The following is a 21,506-nucleotide window of genomic DNA, read 5'->3' as shown; positions in this document are numbered from 1 at the left end:
CGTACTGAAAAACTCGGCAATGAAGAATTGATTGAGTGAGATCGGTAACATACAAGTTAAATAAAAGGGATGCTAAAATTGATCCCTGAAGAACTCCACTGGACAACTGTGTGGGCCTACTTTTAGTATTTCCGATTACTACAACTTGAGACCGATCATGCAAATAATTCTCAAGGAAAGATAAGAAGGGCCCTCGGAAGCCATAGCTATGAAATTTACAAAATAGAACATCATGATTCACGAAATTAAAAGCTTTTGATACGTCTAAGAATATTGTGCATGCTAATTCGCTGTTTTCAAGAGCCTTAACTATTAAGGAAATCAATTAGGTCATCTAATGCTAACCTAGTGCCGCGTCCGGAGGTAACTCTATATTGGTTGGGCGATAGGAGATTATGTGCATCAATGAAGCTTTTCATTACATGAAAAATATGATTTTCAAGTGTCAGAGCAATGCACGAAAGTATCGAAATAGGTATGTAGTTTGTGGCAGAATTAACCTGTCCGCTTTTGAAAAGGGGAACTACAAGAGCCTCCTTGAGGACAGGTGGCATGATTTGTGTTGCTATAATGTCGTTTATGATCGTTAACGGAACACTCTTCAAGGCCTCAAAGTTTCTGCGAAGAACGTCCGCAGACACGCCATCTAAACCAACTGACTTGCACTGTGTGAAGTTGAAAAGGATGTAACGAATATCGTCTTCAGAGCAATCTGGCAGAAAGGCACACACAGCCACCGATTGTGGCACAAGATGACTGGTCGTATTAATAGATAAGTTTGTAGGAGCAAACAAGAAAAGAAATATTGAATTGATCCGCTAGAAGAATAGACGGAGGTCAAAAATTTTATCAATACTTTCATACACACCTTTACAGGGACGACCCCTTAATTCATTAACAACAGACCAAGCCTTACATGGAATATTCCTAGATTCAGGAAATTTATTTTGGAAGTGTTTTCGCCTTCCAGCTCTAAGCACGGCAGTAACCTTTTTGCGAGCCATCTTATAAGCTTCACGAAGAAAGTTATTTTTAGGAGAACGACGATAACGCGCCCAAGCTGATTCTTTTTCTGCTATCACAGATAAAACATTTCCATTAATCCATGGGCAACCCGGTTTTTCTTGTTTTATGACGACCACCCTTTTACATGTGCGCACTATCTGTGCGTAGACAGCTGTAAAAGGTTCATCCAGTTTACTTGCGGGAACTTCCGCAAGGAAAGATCGCCAGTCGTAATGTTGTAGCGAGAATTTTCGATGTCGGTTTCTGGACGATAATATTCTGTGACTATAAAAAAGTGCATTCCACAAAGAAGCGATCAGCCAGCTTTTGCTCAACAATAAACGGAAAGACCTGCTCGTTCTCGGTACGGACATTCACGCAGTCTATACATGAAGACCCGACTGATGCGCCCAAAACTTCTACACGTGTTGTGGAAGGTTGATAACGGCTTCTATCTCAAAGTCAGCAAGCGTGTTCAAGTATTGAGCTGCGATGTGCCGTTCTTTCTTCAGCACGTCAAGGTTAATGTCACCTATCATGCTTATTTGACCAGATGGAAAAGTAAGTAGACGCAACTCGTCCACAAACTTTGTTTGTTTGTTGTGTATTGCTTGTATTCTAGGCTTGTATTGTTTGGAATCACTATAAGAAAACGAACATTAAATTCTAGGGATGATACAGCGTAAAGCTGTCAGGTTTATTTTTTATATATATTTCGACTGAGTGACTCTAATACTAGCCTAATGAATCAGCATGGCCATAGCGAAGAGAGCGCGAGAAGGAAAGCTGAGGAGGAGGGTATGGCGAAAGCATGAGACGAAAAGCGCAGTGCCGCGCAAGACGGGCTATGCGGTGACGATCGCTACGAGATGGCGCCAGAGTAGCGCATGTCGTCTGTTCATCGATGACGCGACCGATACCATATATGGAAACAAAGTGCTACATGAGTGGAGGTCTGTCTGCGGCGGCTGCTGTGAATCGCGCCCACGCGTCACCCACGCGCTGCCTCTCGCGATCTCCCGATTGGCGAGGCAGTCGCGCCCCACTTCCCTCCGTTTTCAACGTGCCGCACGACACAGAAAGTCCGCGCCAGCCAACATATCGCGAAATCAAAAGACGTACAAAGCAGCGCTCCAATTTCGCATTAGGGGGTATCGTAGTCGTCGGTGAATTTTATTCGCGCTGTTCAACCTCAGTTCTTAATATGAACCAACTAGCCCTCACATCATCATCATCATCATCATCATCATCATCATCATCAGCCTGTTTAGCCCACTGCAGGGCAAAGGCCTATCCCATACTTCTCCAGCTACCCGGTCATGTACTATTTGTGGCCATGTTGTCCCTGCAAACTTCTTAATCTCATCCGCCCACCTAACTTTCTGCCGCCCCCTGCTACGCTTCCCTTCCCTTGTAATCCAGTCCGTAACCCTTAATGACGATCGGTTATCTTCCCTCCTCATTACATGTCCTGCCCATGCCCATTTCTTTTTCTTGACTTCAACTAAGATGTCATTAAATCGCGTTTGTTCCCTCACCCAATCTGCTCTTTTCTTATCCCTTAACGTTACGCCCATCATTCTTCTTTCCATAGCTCATTGCATCGTCCTCAATTTAAGTAGAACCCTTTTCGTAAGCCACCAGGTTTCTGCCCCTTACGTGAGTACTGGGAAGACACAGCTGTTATACACTTTTGTCTTGGAGGATAATGGCAACCTGCTGTTCATGATCTGAGACTGCCTGCCAAACGCACCCCAGCCCATTCTTATTATTCTGATTATTTCAATCTCATGATCCGAATCCGTGGTCACTAACTGTCCTAAGTAGATGTATTCCCTTACTACTTCCATTGCCTCGCTACCTATCGTAAACTGCTGTTCTCTTCCGAGACTGTTAAACATTACCTTAGGTTTCTGCTGATTAATTTTAGACCCACCCTTTTGCTTTGCCTCTCCAGGTCAGTGAGCATGCATTGCAATTGGTCCCCTGAGTTACTAGGCAAGGCAATATCATCAACGAGTCGCAAGTTACTGAGGCACTCTTCATTAACTCTTATCCCCAATTCTTCCCAAACCAGGTCTCTGAATACCTCTTGTAAACACGCTGTGAATAGCATTGGAGAGATCGAATCTCCCTGCCTGACGCCCTCATGACGCCTTCAACTAGCCCTCATATAGATATTACTAAACAATAGAACGCTCAAGGACAACATTAAATGATGTTAGCAGGAATATTGCTTTTCCATGCCTAAGACGTCCGCGTCCCGACTGCGGATGAGTTTTTCTTCCACGCGAATTTTGTTTCATGCATTCGATATTTTCTTTGTTATTATTTTCGCTATTTTGCAATGTTCGCTTGTTTGCTCGCTTGAATGGCTAGAAGCGCTCGATTGCGCGTATTGCCTACATTCCCGCTACCTTGAACTTTGTCTGCTATTGTTTTAATGTATGCAAAGTTTTATTCCTTTGGTGTGTCTTCAAAGAATATTATTTAACCGCCTATGACATTTTTTACTGACCATTGTATACGTTGTATTGGTTTCGTATTTGTTCTATAGATATATTTATGGTAATCTGTACCTCCTGTTTGGCTGGTGATTTGGGTTTGCAGTAGTGCATAAATAATAGATAGATAATAAATTGGAGCTGTACAGAAAGTTCAAGTACGCAAGAGCACTGTATGAACAATAGGAGCGAAGTCAGAGTAATATGCTACTATACTATGCTAACTCTTAAGATATGCACTTCACAAGAGTTATTCATGGAATTCCAGCTTTACGAATAAACAATGCATGTCACGCCTGAAAACATGACAGGAGAGCGAAGTGAAGTGGTAAATAGTGACGAATCTATAAAATCATTAACATAATGTGTGTATGAGCAAGTCAAGTATCGAGAATCCGGAGTCCCCCACTACGGCGTGCCTCTTGATCAGATCGTGGTTTTGACACGCAAAATCCCATAATTTATACAATTTTTATAAATACATCGCCAATTTATAGGACAACAAAGACGTAGCAGTCAGGAGACTAATGAAGTATTGTTTACCTACTGTACTGCGTTTTTTTTTCTTCTCTTTGAGTTTTTGTTGAATTGTATATTACACCTTGTTCGCCCCCCCCCCCCCTTATCTAATGCCTTCGGGCCTTTAGGGCGAAAATAAATGAAATGGAACGAAATGAAAGCGTCACGCAGAGAGAGAGAGAGAGAGAGAGGAAGGACAGGAGAGGCAGGGAGGTCAACCAGACGAGCAGCCGGTTTGCTACCCTACACTGGAGGTGGGAGAAAGGGGAATATATAGAGAAAGAAAGGCAGAGAGTAAGCACTGAGTGCATGCATGTGGAAGAATGCACAGGAACACTATAAACGGTCTCTAAAGCCAGTGCGCTTCAAGTATTGTACTAGTGTACGAATCGCTTTTCGTGCCTGTGACGGGTGTGGCCACGGTCTAAGTTTCTTTGACTCGGAGAATGGTCTTGAGTTCAGTCGGTTTAAGGTTGCCCGCAGAGAGAGGCGTACATCGTAGCGAGGGCAGGCACACAATAGGTGCTTGATGGTTTCCTTGCACCCACAGGAGTCGCACACCGGGTTCTCGGCCATACCCACACGATAAGAGTTCGTGAACGCCACTCGCAACCACAAGCGGCACAGCAAGGTTGTTTCGCAGCGGGAAAGGCTGGATGGCAGTTGTAGCCGTTGCGTGGGGTCCAGTTTACGAAATCGGCAATTGAATGCACTTGAACTCCAGAGATCTTGTGACTTTTTGCGTGCAAGTAGGCGAAGTTCCTTGGCAGCGTCCAACCTCGCCAAAGGTGTTGGACGCGTCTGGATGCCTTCGTGGACACGCAGACTACCAAAAGGTCCAGTTATGAGAGATAGGTATAAGAAGCTACGCAAGAGGGGGGTGCTTCAAGTCCGCAGTAGCAGCAAAGAAGAAGGTGGGGAAGAGCGTGCAAATGTAGAATGCCACATGCCACACCAAGCGAATACAGATTGATCGCCAAAATATGAATAGCATTTCATGCTTCGTGATCGTCGTCTTCGGCAATGTCCTTAAATCACAACCTTCACGCTGAATATAATTTAAAGGCAGATGTATTAATAGTGCTACTAAAATTTTGAATACATCCGGTTCCTATGGCTGCTGATGTTCTACAAGCATTTCTTTTATGCATTGCATATTGCAATCACTCAGTTCAGCCCTTGGGCGCGGCCGGGCAGCCACCATTGACCTTTAGCCCAACCACGTGACGTGACGTCACGACAGCCGGAGGAAAAGCTGGGCCCCAACTCGCGCAATATGCAACGCATTCTTTGTTTTCGCAGGTCAGTATTCATGAAGACGACCGAGATGGTTTTCGTTTCGTATGGTGAAAATGTGTTGAGAACTGCGCTTTATTGAAGCAAACATAGTCACGCGGATAGTCACGCGTTGTGCCAAACGCGACTAACGTTTCTCGTCCTATTTAACGTCCTATTCTCGCGGCAACGATACGTCACCACAACCAAGAAGAGCCAGACTTCCCTGCCACCGTGCTTAAACTTAGGAAGTCAATTCACGTCGAAGACGTCACGCTGGCACCCCGAGATGAAGATGATGCCAACGTTGTGTACCTAGAAGCAAGGAACGTCTTTCATCGACAATGCGATGAACCTCACAAAATGGACATCGAACAGTGGAAATATAAAAAGGATTTTTGAGTTTAATGAAGATGCCATATACCAACATCGCTGAATGTCAGTAACAATTTACGAATCAAGTGGGACACATTGGTAGACACTACACTCTTTTCAGTTTAAAAAAATGGTGACTGAACGAAGCGCGTGGCTCCTTAAGCGTGCTGCATTGCAAGATATCGCCAAGGTGTTTGACCCACTTGGGTTTCGTTGATCACTGACCATTAAAGCTGTAACAGGAATTCAGAAGTTACGGAAGGTAGGCATATCTTGGGATGAAGAGCTAGCGATTGGTCAAAAATAGTTGTGGAGAAAAGTACCGACGAAATTAAAGCCATTGGAGTCATAAAGATTTCTCAAACTTACATTTGTAACAAGAGGAAAAATGTCGGAGTCAACGTTCACAGATGTTCCGAACATAAGTGCAGCAGCGTATGGCAGCGTTGCGTTCACGGTTGAGTCGTATGAAAGTGGAGAGAAACACGCAGTGCTTTTTCTGGCTACAGGCATGCCCCAGTCAAGAGCATCAGTCTCGCTAGACTAGAACTGTTGAGGGTAACGATATCTACGAGGATGTGCAACTACGGGAAGAATATCATTTCGAAGGAAAAAATTTACCAAATGATGTCTTGCGCTGATTCCGCAACACCCCCCCCCCCCCCCAATGAGTAAAAAGCGAAAAGAAACGCGAGACAATCGTGCGAGATACAGTCAACGAAATACGGTATTTATCCGCAGAAGAACAATGGGGCTACGTAAGTGGGAGAGAAAATCCAGCTTATCTCCTAACCAAAGGTATCACCGTGCAACAACTCTTAACGTCGACATCGTGGTGGAAAGACCCTGCATGGTTAAAGAGAAGCGAATAGCCACATTACGATAATTCGAACTCCGCTGAAGAAAGAAGATCACCGGAGTTCAAGATCAGTTCGGATCACCGGAGATCAAGAAAGAAGAAAGAACGCACGCCACGCGCACACTGGTGTGTGTTCCTTTCTATACGTCCTGTGTGTTTTTAGCGCTCTAAGTTTTTATTATAATGTATTGCCAACTAACCCACCTATCCAGCATTTTGCGTCCGTCTCTATCGCCGAGAGCTGCTTGTTGATGAGGAGATGAGGCTGGAAGGTTGAAGGAAGCGAGAAACGGGTTTATTTTACATATTCACCCAACTGGCTCCCGGAATGGGAGCGCACTCCATGTAGGAACACTGCTGAGCTCACCACATGTCTGAGCAGTGAGCACAGACATATAAGCACACACATCACGACCAAAGGTATCCGCTTTTAAAACAGTCCTGTTTTCCTAGTTAACTATAGGCGAGGGAATTTGATGGTTGTGTGTCGTACAATCATAACGGTACAACACTTCGCAGTATCCCACCCATGGTCGCCCCATCTAGCTGGATTTCGTCTCTGATGTCCAACCTTGGAACCCGCCTACAAAGCAATGCAATCTGGAAACAGGGGTGCACGCTGTTTCCAAGGAAGTCGTCGACACTGGCTCTTTGCTCTCCGGGACGGTCAGCTTGTCAGGGTCGTGACACTAGCCTTCACAGCCGTTACCGCTTCCACAGAGTGCAGCGGTTGTTGCCGCCTCGAAGTGAGCGTCTTTGTTTGCCCTTCAATGTCGGCGTTGAGCCGCGTCGCCGTCCCAGCGGGCGCTGGTGAAGGGGCTGCATCGTGAGAAGCCAGTGAGCGCGCATTGCCGTTTTGGTAAGCAACAGCGTGCATTTTGCAAAGCCTGAAAAGTGCAAGATGTTTCCCTGAACGAGCTGACCAAGTCTCGAGAGCATGCTTGCTGAAGACATCGGACAATAAGTTCCCTCGCATGCCGACTCGGCGTGTTTATTCATTTGAAAGATGTTTTCAGATAGAATTTGTCGCTCTGGGAATGTATTGAAACAGGGGAAAAAGAAGATAGCCAGAAGCAAAAGGACAAGGATGCACCATCGGCCGTCAATTCACACACACACACACACACACACACACACACACACACACACACACACACACACACACACACACACACACACACACACACACACACACACACACACACACACACACACACACACACACACACACACACACACACACACACACGCACACACGCACGCACACACACACACACACACACACACGCACGCACACACACACAAACACACACACACAAAACTCAATAAAGACTTATGGGCTTTTTTCCGAATCCCCTGTATAGAAATCAGTACAATGCTGGTCTGGGTCACGGCTCCCTATAGACACGGAAAACATGGCTGTTAGGCCAGGCGTAAAAAATTCCAGTAGAAATCATCTCCCGATGAACGTCGACGTTAATGTGATTGGCATATTGAAGCAATGTAGCGATCGTACACGGCGTGGTCACCGCTCAAACGCGTCATGTATGAGGCGCGTACTGCAACCGAGCTCCTCTCTCGTGCTTCCCTCTGGACACGCTGCGCGATCAAGCGCCGCCGACGCGAAGTCCACGCATGGTGTCTGCGTGAATATTCGTTCAGGCACGATTGTTTGAAAATATACGACGCTTGTTCGATTCCTTTCAGCAGTGTAAAAATTTTAAAGGATTTTTTTTTTTTCATTTAAGACCGGCACTAACTCTGTGGCACATACCCAGTGGACCAAGTTGGCACGGAATAGATTCTTTGAAGAACGACACATACCCGGTATCCCATAACCAGATATGCGAGGTGGCCCGACAGTTGGTTTCGGACTTGGTTCCACCAGTACAGCAGTGCGATGCTCTAGCCGTTAGACCATGGACTACACGTGTGACCCAAGTTGGCGGGAAAGAGGTGCTGGCAGATGGACGTATAGACATACCGCAAAACCGAATTAAACTGATCACATTAAAAGTTTCTCCTTCCAGCTGCTTACTGATACTCCAAAAAGGCACATATGGAAGAAATAGGAATGTTTGCAACTTGGGGCTTGGGGCAATCACTGTTCTATAGTCGTAGGAAACCTGAAACAACTGAACACGTTTTTATAGATTGTTGGGAACGTTACCTTTGTTTGGGTCATTTGTTCAAACAACTTAAGAAACGTAATAAAAGAGGGACTTACTGACAGACCAGCTACGGCATTAAATTTAACGTTAACGCATTAACGACGAATGCATGCCATTTGACAGAAAATGCTTCTGAGTATAAAAATTTGTGGGGCTGCAACATTCATATGGGTACAGATTACCAGCGAAGCTGTTTAGGCTGCATATACACGGGCTGCATACATGGGCTGCATACATTACGAAATCACACGTTTTTTTTTCTTCATACGGCACCACACTTCGCCGACACCAGCGTCCCCGCGGTCACCGCACCTCCCATGCATGAAGCCGCAACCGCTGCTGCAGCCGCGCCGGCACCACCGACTCACGTGACACTGCAGCCCAGGACACTTGCGCAGGCGCCGTCGCCACACTCTTTCCCCTTCTCATTATTCGTCAAACAGGATTTGAAACAAATAAAGCACACGAAGGCCAAATTGCTACACTAAGTGCATTCCTGTCCAACCGCCGTGATACGTACGTAAGCCAGCCAGGGTGCCCCTCCTCCCCCCCCCCCCACCCTACTCCGCCCCTGGCAACGCATGCGGGGGTTGTATACGGGGGCTAGAGGTAAACAGCTTTGCTGTAATAGTATTTGGCTGTCAAGATTGACCGTTAGTCATGAAGATCTGGGCGTGTTACCAATAATGAGCTATTTCTGCGAATGTGAAAGCAAAATGGCGGGCCTAAACTCCAGTACCTGTAACCGGACTGGCTTCCTAAGTTAAATGAGTTGATTTACACGCGAGAGCTTTGATTCTCTTTGTACTCGGCCAATGTTGGGTTTGTGGGCCTGTATACCTAATTTATCACTGTCTGCATAGAATAAAGGTAATAAATAATTTTAAAAAATGAATGTGTTCTAATGGTAAGAGCGTCATCGTCATCAGCCTATTTTACGTTCACAGCAGGACGAAAACCTCTCCCTGCGATCTCCAATTACCCCTATCTTGCGCCAACCCATTCCTGATAGCACCTGCGAATTTCTTAATTTCATCACCCCACCTAGTCTTCTGCCGTCTTCCACTGTACTTCCCTTCTCTTGGCACCCATTCTGTAACCCTAATGGTCCACCGGTTATCTAACCTACGCATTAGATGACCTGCCCAGCTCGATTGATTTCCCTTAATGTCAATTAGAATATCGGCTATGCCTGTTTGCTCTCTGACCCACACCACTCTCTTCCTGTCTCTTAATGTCATGCCTAACATTCTTCATTCCATCGCTCTTTGCGCAGTCCTTAACTTGTTTTCGAGCTTCTTTGTCAGTCTCCAAGCTTCTGCCCCGTTTGTTAGCACCGGTAGAATCCATTAATTGTGCACCTTTTTTTTTACTGATAATGGTAAGCTTTCTTCAAATCCTTTCCATTTCAATAAAGTTTCTATTTCTATTTCAGTCAGGATTTGATAATGTCTGCCGAATACACTCCAACCCATTTTTATTCTTCTATAAATTTCTTTCTGTTGATCAGGGTCCCCTGTGAGTTATTGACCTAGGTAAACATACTCCTTCACAGACTCTAGAGGCTGACTGCTTATCCTGAACTCTTGTTCACTAGCGCGGCTATTGATCATTATCTTTGTATTTTGCATAAAAATGTTCAACCCCACTCTTATATTATCTCTGTTAAGGTCCTCAATCATTTGTTGTAACATGTCCCCAGCGTTGCTGAACAGGACAATGTCATCTGCAAATAGAAGATTACTGAGATGTCCGCCGTTGATCCTTACTCCTAAGCCTTCCCAGTTTAAAGCTTGAACACTACTTCCAAGCATGCATGGATATATAACATTGGAGAGATTGTGTCTCCTTGTCTGATCCCTTTCGTTATATGTATCTTCGTGCTTTTCTTGTGTACAATTAAGGTAGCTACAGAACCTCTGCAGATATTTTCCAATATATTTACGTAGGCGTCCTGTACTCCTTGATTACGTAATGCCTCTATGACTGCTGATAACTCTACTGAATCAAATGCCTTTTCGTAATCTACGAAAGCCATGTAGAGAGGATGATTGTACTCTGCGGATTTCTCGGTTGCCTGATTGATCGGCAGGGATGTGATCCATTGTAGAGTATTCTTTCCCGAAACCTGCCTGTTCCCTTGGTTGACTTAAGTACATCACCATCTTCATCAGCAGCAGCAGGCTGGTTACGCCCACTGCAGGGCAAAGGCCTCTCCCATACTTCTCCAACTACCCCGGTCCTGTACTAATTGTGGTCATGTTGTTCCTGCAAACTTCTTAATCTCATCCGCCCACCTAACTTTCTGCCGCCCTCTGCTACGCTTCCCTTCCCTTGGAATCCATTCCGTAACTCTTAATGACCATCGGTTGTCTTCCCTCCTCATTACGTGTCCTGCCCATGCCCACTTCTTTTTCTTGATTTCAACTAAGATATCATTAACTCGCGTTTGTTCCCTCACCCAATCAGCTCCTTTCTTATCCCTTAACATTACAGCTATCATTCTTCTTTCCATAGCTCGTTGCTTCGTCCTCAATTTAAGTAGAAACCTTTTCGTAAGCCTCCAGGTTTCTGCCCCGTACGTGAGTACTGGTAAGGCACAGCTGTTATAAACTTTTCTCTTAAGGGATAATGGCAACCTGCTGTTCATGATCTGAGAATGCCTGCCAAACGCACCCCAGCCCATTCTAATTCTTCTGATTATTTCAGTCTAGTGATCCGGATCCGCAGTCACTACTTGTCTTAAGCAGATGTATTCCCTTACCACTTCCAGTGCCTCACTACCTATTGTAAACTGCTGTTCTCTTCCGAGACTGTTAAACATTGCTTTAATTTTCTGCAGATTAATTTTTAGACCCACCCTTCGGTTTTGCCTCTTCAGGTCAGTGAGCATGCATTGCAGTTGGTCCCCTGAGTTACTAAGCAAGGCAATATCATCAGTGAATCGCAAGTTACTAAGGTATTCTCCTATAACTCTTATTCCCAATTCTTCCCAATCCAGGTCTCTGAATACCTCCTGTAAACACGCTGTGAACAGCATTAGAGAGATCGTATCTCCCTGTCTGACGCCTTTCTTTATAGGGATTTTGTTGCTTTCTTTGTGGAGGACTACGGTGGCTGTGGAGTCGCTATAGATATCTTTCAGCATTTTTACATACGGCTCGTCTACACCCTGATTCCGCAATGCCTCCATGACTGCTGAGGTTTCGACTGAACCAAACGCTTTCTCGTAATCAATGAAAGCTATATATAAAGGTTGGGTATATTCCACACATTTTTCTATCACCTGATTGATAGTGTGAATATGGTCCGTTGTTGAGTAGCCTTTACGGAATCCTGCCTGGTCCTTTGATTGACGGAAGTCTAAGGTGTTCCTGATTCTATTTGCAATTACCTTAGTAAATACTTTGTAGGCAACGGACAGTAAGCTGATCGGCCTATAATTTTTCAAGTCGTTGGCGTCGCCTTTCTTATGGATTAGGATTATGTTAGCGTTTTTCCACGATTCCGGTACGCTCGAAGTCATGAGGCATTGTGTATACAGGGTGGCCAGTTTCTCTAGAACAATCTGCCCACCATCCTTCAACAAGTCTGCTGTTACCTGATCCTCCCCAGCTGCCTTCCCCCTTTGCATAGCTCCTAAGGCTTTCTTTACTTCTTCTGGCGTTACCTGTGGAATTTCGAATTCCTCTAGACTATTCTCTCTTCCATTATCGTCGTGGGTGCCGCTGGTACTGTACAAATCTCTATAGAATTCCTCAGCCACTTGAACAGCCACTTACTACCCTCTAATTCCTCCAATAGCACTGCTAGACTTGCCTCACTAGACAACGTTCTAGCGTTAAACGTTGCCAGGTTCATATTCCAATGGCGGCCTGTCCGGAGCCAAGGATTCTTAGCACCCTCTGCTGCGTCGCAGGTCTGACCGCCGCCGTGGTCAGTTGCTTCGCAGCTGCTGTGGACTGAGGGCCGGGGTTTGATTGTTGTGTTCATATAGGAGGTTGTGGCCAAGTACTGCACCAGGGTGGCCAATCCTGCTCTGGTGAGGGGAGTGCGTTACCGGTTCTGGTCACCGGGATCGCGCCACACTCCAGGCCTGTTTATGCAATTTTATCAACACGCGGATTTTTTTTTTATCCGGTGGAAAATTGCGCGGCACCGGGATTCGAACCACGGACCTCTCGCACGCGAGGCAGGTGTTCTACCTCTACGCCACCGCTGCACCACTTGCTGATGATATTACCCCGTTTATCTTTCAGTGCTTACATCTTGGTTTGTTAGAGATAGATAGATAATATTTAATATTTTAGAGAGAGATTAGAGAGAGATAGATAATATTTAATGGCACAAAGGTGGAGAGGTCGGCCTGAGTGAAGTGCCTCTAGCCTGCTACTCCACGCTGGGGAAAGGGTTTGTTGCAATAACAGAGATAGGATGTGAAGAGCAAGGAGAGTGGTGGTATGGTGAATATGATGAGGGCTGCACAGCACACTGTTTGTGTAACGCGTACGTGTGCACTTCACAGCACAGCACAGTCATCTTCGCGGGCAGAGGTATAAGTTACTGCAGCGTAGCGAAGAGCCTGTCTATAGCGTGCATAATTTTTGCCGCTGTTAGCGCCACTGGCGTACTTAAACCGGACAGTAGCAGCTGCATGGCGTCGATTATTTGTCGCAGCATGGCTTTCATGACCGAGTCCGATGGTGATATCTGAGTGCACTGTCCTTGCTCGCGCTGATAGTCTAAGTCCCGTGTGCGCGGCGGCAAGCATGGCCAGCATGATAGCATTTCCTGTCGGCAATGCTATCATGCTGATAACGCGAGTGCCGTTCGTTACTGGAAAGTACCGGGCTCGCAGCGTTAAAGAAAGGAAACGCATCAAGGCAGATGACGATTATCGTTGTGTGGCAGAAGGGGCACTCCTAAGGGTGTAAACTGTTCTTAGATGCAGCATTGGTCGCGCGGGCTTGCAACATATGACTAGCGGAACATGTGCGCGAGCCGAAATGCATCCACAAATAGCAATTTAAGTTTTTTTTTCTTGCGTTGTTTAGTAACAGCTCATGGTCAACAAGAAGACACGACGCAGAAAGGTGTCGTTGTTTAAACATGAATCGCGACAACTGAATTAGGTAGCGCAAAAAATAAAAAAGGAAAGAAAAGAAAAAGTGAGGACAGAGGAATGGCTGTCCGATCATTATCATCAGCCCACTTTATGTCCACTGCAGGACGAAGGCCTCTCCCTGCGATCTCCAATTACCCCTGTCCTGCTCCAACCGATTCCGGGCATGTCGAAAATCATAAGTTATTGGTTACGAAGATGACATAAGCAGACAAGGTATATACGAGAAAGCGCATTGAGCACCATGTACACTGATAACTGCGCGCTCGATAGCCCGCTGAACCGTCTTGTGTGTTTCGGTAGGACTGCATAGTTTTGATGAATTTTTGTACGATACACTTACAATATTTACAGAGTACTCTGACGATAGCCCCCTTTGCGAGAGAAAAAAGAAAATCCAGGTCAGCTTCCTTTCACAGCGGAAATTCTTTCTCCAGCCGCCATGACTGAGAAACTGAAATTACACCGATGAACTTTCTTGCCTAAGCTACGACACGCTATATATCTCAATACTTGAAGCCCGTCACTCGAGGAAGTTCATAACCGTTTCCAGACATGCAATAGACGCGGCTATTAGCCCCGAGAACGAACGCGAGCGGCGCTGCGAGCGCCACTCGCGTGACGTCAGGGCACAGACTCGCGCCTGTCGTCTGCTACAGTTCGGGCGTTGTCCGGGCGCTTTCTGCGGTGTTTTCGTTCGTTCGTCCTCGTTCTCTCTGCTTGTATACTTATGGTGGTCGTCTCAAATATATTTTTACGACGTCTTCCTTTGCGAACATTTATTCAAAGAGCTAATTTCTTAGACAACAATGCAGCTCTCGAAGGCAACGCTACAGTGCCAGGCGAAGCGACGCAGACCAGCCCATTGCGGGTTTTTCATACGCGGATAGACAATCGCAAAAGCATAGCCTATAGGAATCCAGTTATGATACCATACCTGCCGCGGTGAAACAAGTATGTCAGAAAGCTGGCTATATATGACTTTTACAGCAGTTACGTTGATTTTATTCCGCTAAAACAGGTTTGCTCACGACGATGTAGTTCATGGTATAATATCGAATTTTTTCATTTCCTCACAGAAACGCTCGGCAGTAGCACGGGGACTTAACTAATACTGGAGCTTAGATTCTACACGCCTCACTTGCTTCTTTAACTGCTTGTCGACATTAGGCGGTTCTTCACGTGTTTATTTTTTTTTAAGCGGCGGAAATATGAAATAACGTTAATGAAGGCTTACAGCTATTTACAGAGTACAAATAGGAATGTACTAATATATATTCTCTTTTCCGTGCTACTCGTTCAACTCGCCTCTTTAGAGCGCGTTTGTTAATGATTAATAATGTAGGTTATGTTCCTCTTTTTTTGTCTATGTTGCCAAGTGTATATCATTTATTTATTTCAATGCCGCAGTGTGTTTTGCATTGTTATTGTGGAAATATTTCACTGTTCTTTCATATGTTGTATAACTGCAATGTTTTATGGCCACTATATAAATGTAATTTACATGGCGCTTGATGCGTTACCCAAATGTAGCCATATTGTACCTAAAAGGGTGAGGTTACCTCAAGCCGCGTCTGTGCGGCTTTTTTCCCTCATCCACATCCACTTACCACCCCTCTGTACATGTGTGTGTGTAAATGGAAATTAATAAATCAAATCAAATCAAACTCACTTGAGAAATTTACTGGTGCTTGCTGCTTGAGGAATATACATGACGAATCTGTTTGGCGAACTGACACAGGCAGCTCGGCTTAATTTTTTTAGTGAAGTATGCCTGCTGGACCGCATAGCTGCAGCCAAAAAGAAGTCGAAGCGTCAATGACTAGTAGTATGGGACATATTGAAGATATCGAAATTCCCCCGGTGGAGGGTCAGAAATCAAGTGAAAGTATATGCAAGGCTTGTGGTGCTTTCTTTATGAATGTTTGCGATTGGATTGGAGCAAACTTAATTTAGCCTGCAAGGTCCTCTTTTATTTACCGACGAAGCGAATAGTTATCCGTTTGTATTATTAAATAACGCTAGATCGAGACATGGTGAGACAGAAGGTGCTTGAATTTTTTCCTTTTGTATACAGGCAATCGAAGCTGCGGTGTAGTAGCTCGAGAATACTTTAGCCATTCCAGTTGGCGCGGTAAAAAAATGCTTTATGGTTTTAATTCGAAGTTGTAGTGAACTGATGGATTTCGCCAACATAGCGTGCCTCGCCATACGGACAGTCGATTGCTACCATTACGTGATCAGGGGTGTGCCATATTGTCGATAAAGGCTACTGAGGGCCACTATGAAACATTTCATCACTTTCAATTGAGTGGCTCTCGATCTTAACAACGAAACTTTTCTCTCAGGTGATTGCTACTATTGTGTTTGTGAATTAACTATGTAAATACTCTACATGACGCGCCGTCGTGTTAGCAGCCATGAGCAATTCGTTTTTTGGAGGCCTGTTTCAGAGGGGGATGAAAGTAGCAGCAAACTTTTTCATAAGAAATGCGCGCCTAACTGTTCTTTTACGCAATAATGAATGGCCATATTTGAATAGAACAACATACCAGAGTAATAGGAATCATGATGACAGCTTCGCTGGGCAGTGTCTTTCTAACATCGGATAGCATGTTGACGCCAATTCAAATTTTTCTTCCACGTAAAATACAATGCCTCTCATAGCTAAATACTAAAGGAATGTTAAGTTTTTAGCGAAGCATCATACACAACTTCGCGCGTTGAATTTGCAGATATTCTTTTTTTAGTCAAAATTTACCTATAGACACGGCGCATATATGCATTGCAAAACCTAGTAGACCCCTTTAACGCTACTTAGCTTGCGATATCCAAGCCGCAAAGTTTCTCGACTCACACGCTTTTGAAGAAGAAACTGTTGTTAAGGTATGGCAGCTGAAAGAAGCCGACGTATTCTTCAATACGTACGGCTCGAGCCACCCATACCCCAAGCATACACGAAGGGAACGAGCGCGCGCGGCAGCCGAGCGAGCCGGAGCGAGCGGCGTCCTGGCCGTGACGTCACTCGCGAGAGGGCGCCACTCCTAATTCTCGCCGCTAATAGTTTCTACAGCGGCCAACCAACTCCATCCAGGAAAGCGAAACTGAACTGCTGCAACAGTCAAGGCCTTATAGCAAACGCCCGTTAGTATAACGTGTGCATGCACTGTTTACGCTTCACCTTGGGGTTAGTAGGAAGTGAGTGCGCCCTTAATTATCAAGCCACAATCTCGCTCGCTTCATACTCACACGAAAGCGGGACGGAAACAGTTTGCCTCACTTACGGGCGTCTGCCAAGGGCCTTACAATTTCCTAGCGAAAATTCCGCTTGACTTAAAAGGGTAGCGGTTTGGATTATTTTATATGACATGATTACTATTGCTGATACCGATAGCGCGAAGCAAATTAACAAGTTGCAGATCAAGAACATTGTCATCTAGTAATCATTCCAATAGAAACTTGCGTTAGTCTAAAAAGTTATTGTGTTTGGCCTATTAGATGTTTATTGGTCTGACAGAAGTCTATGTTAGTCTAGTAGAACTATTATTTCCTATCATTCCAATAAGAATTTACATCGGGTACATGTTAGTCTATCGGTAATTCGAATTGTTGTCTGTACTAATGGGGTGCAGCTTGCCGATAGACTAGCAGAAATGGGTATAAGGCCCACGGTCAATTAGGACTGTTAGGTATATGGTGATATCTGGCCTTGTAAGTTGCAGTAACAGACGGTCGAGCATATATGTTTTGCAACTTGTATTGTTTTTGAAATTAAATACAATTTAATTTTGATGGGGCTTGATGTATGTCAGCTGGTCGCAACAGGGCCATTTGGAAGTCACTGTTTGAGCAATGTTTGTAAAATAACGAATTAGATAATAATAGTTGAATAATTATAATATGACTTTTCAACTAAGAGATATTCGCAGTTTAGTATGATCATTGGAGAGCCCTGCATTTAGATCTATTCCTAGAGTTAAAAATGAGCTATTTGATGGGTTGCACACAGTGCACAGACAGGTAAGTTATTGAAAACTAAATCGTCATTGTGTGTTGAGAGAGAGAGAGAATCAACTTTTGTGCTGAGCCCTTAGTGACGGGTGGTGCGCGCTTGCACCAGATGGGGTGGAACCTTATTCTCAGGTCCCATATGTGTCCAGCAGTTCCTGGCCCCTAGCCGCCAGCGCGAGCTGGGTCGGTAGGTCGGGGCTGGACAACAAGGTCTCCCATCGCTCGGGGGGATTGGGGCTGGGGAGGGTGGGGGGTAGGGGTGGTGGGGGGTTCTTGAGCTTAGTGCACTCTGCAAGGATGTGTGCTAGAGTGCCTTTTGACCGTCTGCAAAAAGGGCATGAAGTGTCATGCTCTGTTGGGAACATCTTATGCAAGAGCACTGGATGCGCTAGCGACCCCGCTTGCATGCGTCGCACGATCGTTTGCTGAATTCGGTTGAGTTGCGGATGCGGACGGGGAAGCCTACATCTGCCGCTTCTGTACATTTGCGTGATGTCTTTGTAGCTTGTCACGGGGTGCGGTAGCCCTGGCTCGTCCTCGGCCCGGATCGATAGTTCTCGGGCATAGTGGTCGGCGAGTGCGTTGCCTTCCACTTGCGAGTGAGCCGGGACGCACACGAGCTCAACGGCCCGCCCCGGTGATTTGCATTTGTTGAGGATCGCTAGTGCCACGGAAGAGATGTTCCCCTTGCGGTAGCTTGCGTAGGCGGTCTGGGAGTCTGTGACAACGGTCCTCACTCCCGGTTGTGCGAGTGCGAGGGCCACGGCCACTTCTTCTGCTTCGGCTGTATTCGTCGTCCGTATCGACGCGCCTGTGACAAGTTTATCTATGGTGGTGACGACCGCCGTTGCTCTGGTTCCGTGCTTGGGAAGTGAGGCGTCCGCGTAGAGGACCTCGGGGTCCTCTTCCAGCTGTCGAGCCAGTGCCTTGGCCCGCGCAGAGCGTCTCTCGTTGTTCCTCCCCGGCTGCATGTTCCGGGGGAGGGGCTTGGTCTTAATAATGTCTCTCCACGTTGTGGGGCGCGGCTCCGTTGTCGGTAGCTGTTCAATTTGCCATCCTATCTTGCGTAGGACGGCCCGACCGTGCTCTGTCCGGCTCAGCCTTACCCTCTGGTGGGATAGGTGTGCTTCCACCAGCTCTTCCACCGTGTTGTAGGCACCCATTTCCAGCAGCTTCTGCGTTGACGAGTAGACTGGGATGCCCATGGCGAGTTTTACTGCTTTCCTTATCGTCGTGTTCAGCGTTTCGCGGTTCACCTTCGCAAGCTGGAGGTACGGGGCGGAGTACGTTACGCGTGACACGACGAATGCCTGCACCAGGCGCAGTGCGTCTTCTTCTTTGATTCCTCTGTTCCGGTTGGTGACTCTCCGGATCATGCTGAGGACTTGCTCGGATGTGGTCTTGATTTTGTTGACGGCTGCGTGCGCCTTGCCGTCGCTTGACAACAGCAGGCCCAGTATCCGGATCTGCTGCGTTGGTTTGATCTCTGTGCCGTCGATGGTGATGATTATGTTTGGCGGCGGCTCTTTCTTCGGTCTTCCGGGCTGTACCATGAGTAGCTCCGATTTCTGTGGAGCGCAGCTCAGGCCACAGGTCCTGGCATACTCGTGGACGGTCGTTGCCGCTCTCTGCAGGGCTTCCTCCACCCAGGCATCGGAACCCGCGCGGTTCGTCCACACCGTTATATCGTCGGCATAGAACGCGTGGTCCACGCCCTCGATCTGATTGAGTAGTTCGGGCAGGGGCAGGAGTGCTAGGTTGAAAAGCAGAGGCGACAGGACAGACCCCTGTGGGGTACCCCTGTCTCCGAGCTCCACAGGCTCTGACCGTTCATTTCCTATCCGGATAGTTGTTGCTCTATTGGGTAGGAAATCTTTGATATAACCGTAGGTCTTGCGGCCACACCCCGTCTTGCGCAGGTTCTCGAGCACGCTGGCGTGGGACACGTTGTCAAAGGCCCCTTTGAGGTCCAAAGCCAGTATACCCCGGGGCGCGTGCCTCGTTGCTTTTTTAATCACCAATTCGTGTAATTGGATCAAGACGTCTTGGGTGCTCAGGTGCTGGCGGAATCCATACATGGTCGCCGGCATCTGATTTGTCTCGTCCAGGTGTGCTTGAAGTCTTCTGAGAACCATGCGTTCCATGACCTTGCCCACACAGGACGTGAGCGAGATGGGGCGCATGTTCTCGATGGTCAGAGGTTTGCCGGGTTTAGGTATGAACCGTACCTCGGCCTCTTTCCATTCTGCGGGCAACTTCGAGCTTTCCTAGGTTCTGTTGATGTGACCCAGGAGCCCACGTGCCGCCGCATCACTCATGTTATTGAGCAGCTTGTATGTAATGGCGTCCATTCCTGGTGCGCTCGCCTTATTACTCTCGTCTATGGCTGTTAACAACTCCGTGATGGTGAACGGTTCATCCAATGCCGGATTTTCCGGTCCCCCGTACTCCTCCGGTATCGGAAATCGCCCTCTCTCCGTCTTGAGGTAGATCGCCTTGAGGTCTTCAATGAGCCTTTGGCCGTTGCCATCGTAAGCGTTCAGAACTTTGGTGAGGTTGCGGTTGGTTGCGGTCTTGCTGCTCAACGGGTCGATCAGGTGTCTGAGCAGGCACCAGGTCTTGCGCGCCGACAGCGTTCCCTGCAGCCCGTCGCACGTACTCATCCAGTTCTCTCGGCACAGCTTGGTTGCGTATTCAGCGATCTGTTTGTTGAGGAGCGCGATGCGTTTGACGAGCTTCTTGTTTCGTCGTTGACGCTTCCATCTTCGCGTGAGCGAGTGCCGCGCCTCCCACATGTGTGCTAGTTTGGCGTCGACGAAGGGTGTCTGCATCGTTGTCACAACTTCTTGAGTAAATCTGTCGAGCGCGATCTTTTGTTCTCGCGCCCATTCTGCGTACGTTTGATGTCTGCCCTCCTCCGCGTTTTCTCCGGAGGTCTCGTTTTCTTCGTCCGTGTGCTTGCGCATTCGATCCCAGTCGGTGATCCGGGCTTTGCCGAGGGCTGCCCGGTACCTTGGTCCCTTGATCGTTACACTTATGATACTGTGGTCGGAGCCCAGGTCTACGTCTTCGTTCCGCCAGGCCACTTCTAGGGAGCCCGCCATCCACGACAGGTCCGGGGTGGTGTCCCTTTGTGTGTTGAGCTTCACAAAATGAGCGTCAAAAAATATTTGTTGGACCTCTCTATGGGGGCCGATGGGTCCGATTGGAGCCAATCGTAAATCCTAATGCTTTATTAAACCGGGCTACTGCTTTTCCCTATAAGAACTAAATTATTCGGCTAATAAGGTATTAATTTTTATATTGAAGGTTTCGCTCTGGTTGCGTTCTGCGGCAGTTTAGCTTCGTTTTTTTCTTTCTTTTTTTTTGTGGGAGGAGGGGGGGAGACGAAATTGGCCGAAAATTATCACCTTGCAGAAATTAGCAGCGCCAATGTTTTTTTCATGTTTAGATATTTAGTCTAATTAACTTTAAGAAATTAGTCTAGAAAATATGTTTACTTGCCTAATTACTATCTCGAGTAATTTTAATAACGTACGCCTCTGTGATAAAAGCAATACCGAGAAAATTGCTCCTAGAAATTAAGAGTTCGACAAAAACTCGTCTGGACGCGATTGCTCATAGTCAAGGGTAAAACGGGCGCCGACCACAAACATTAAAAGAAA

This window comes from Dermacentor albipictus, chromosome 1, assembly GCF_038994185.2.
Source record: "Dermacentor albipictus isolate Rhodes 1998 colony chromosome 1, USDA_Dalb.pri_finalv2, whole genome shotgun sequence".
Taxonomy (NCBI): Eukaryota; Metazoa; Arthropoda; class Arachnida; order Ixodida; family Ixodidae; genus Dermacentor; species Dermacentor albipictus.
Note: the sequence above shows the minus strand (reverse complement) of the source record.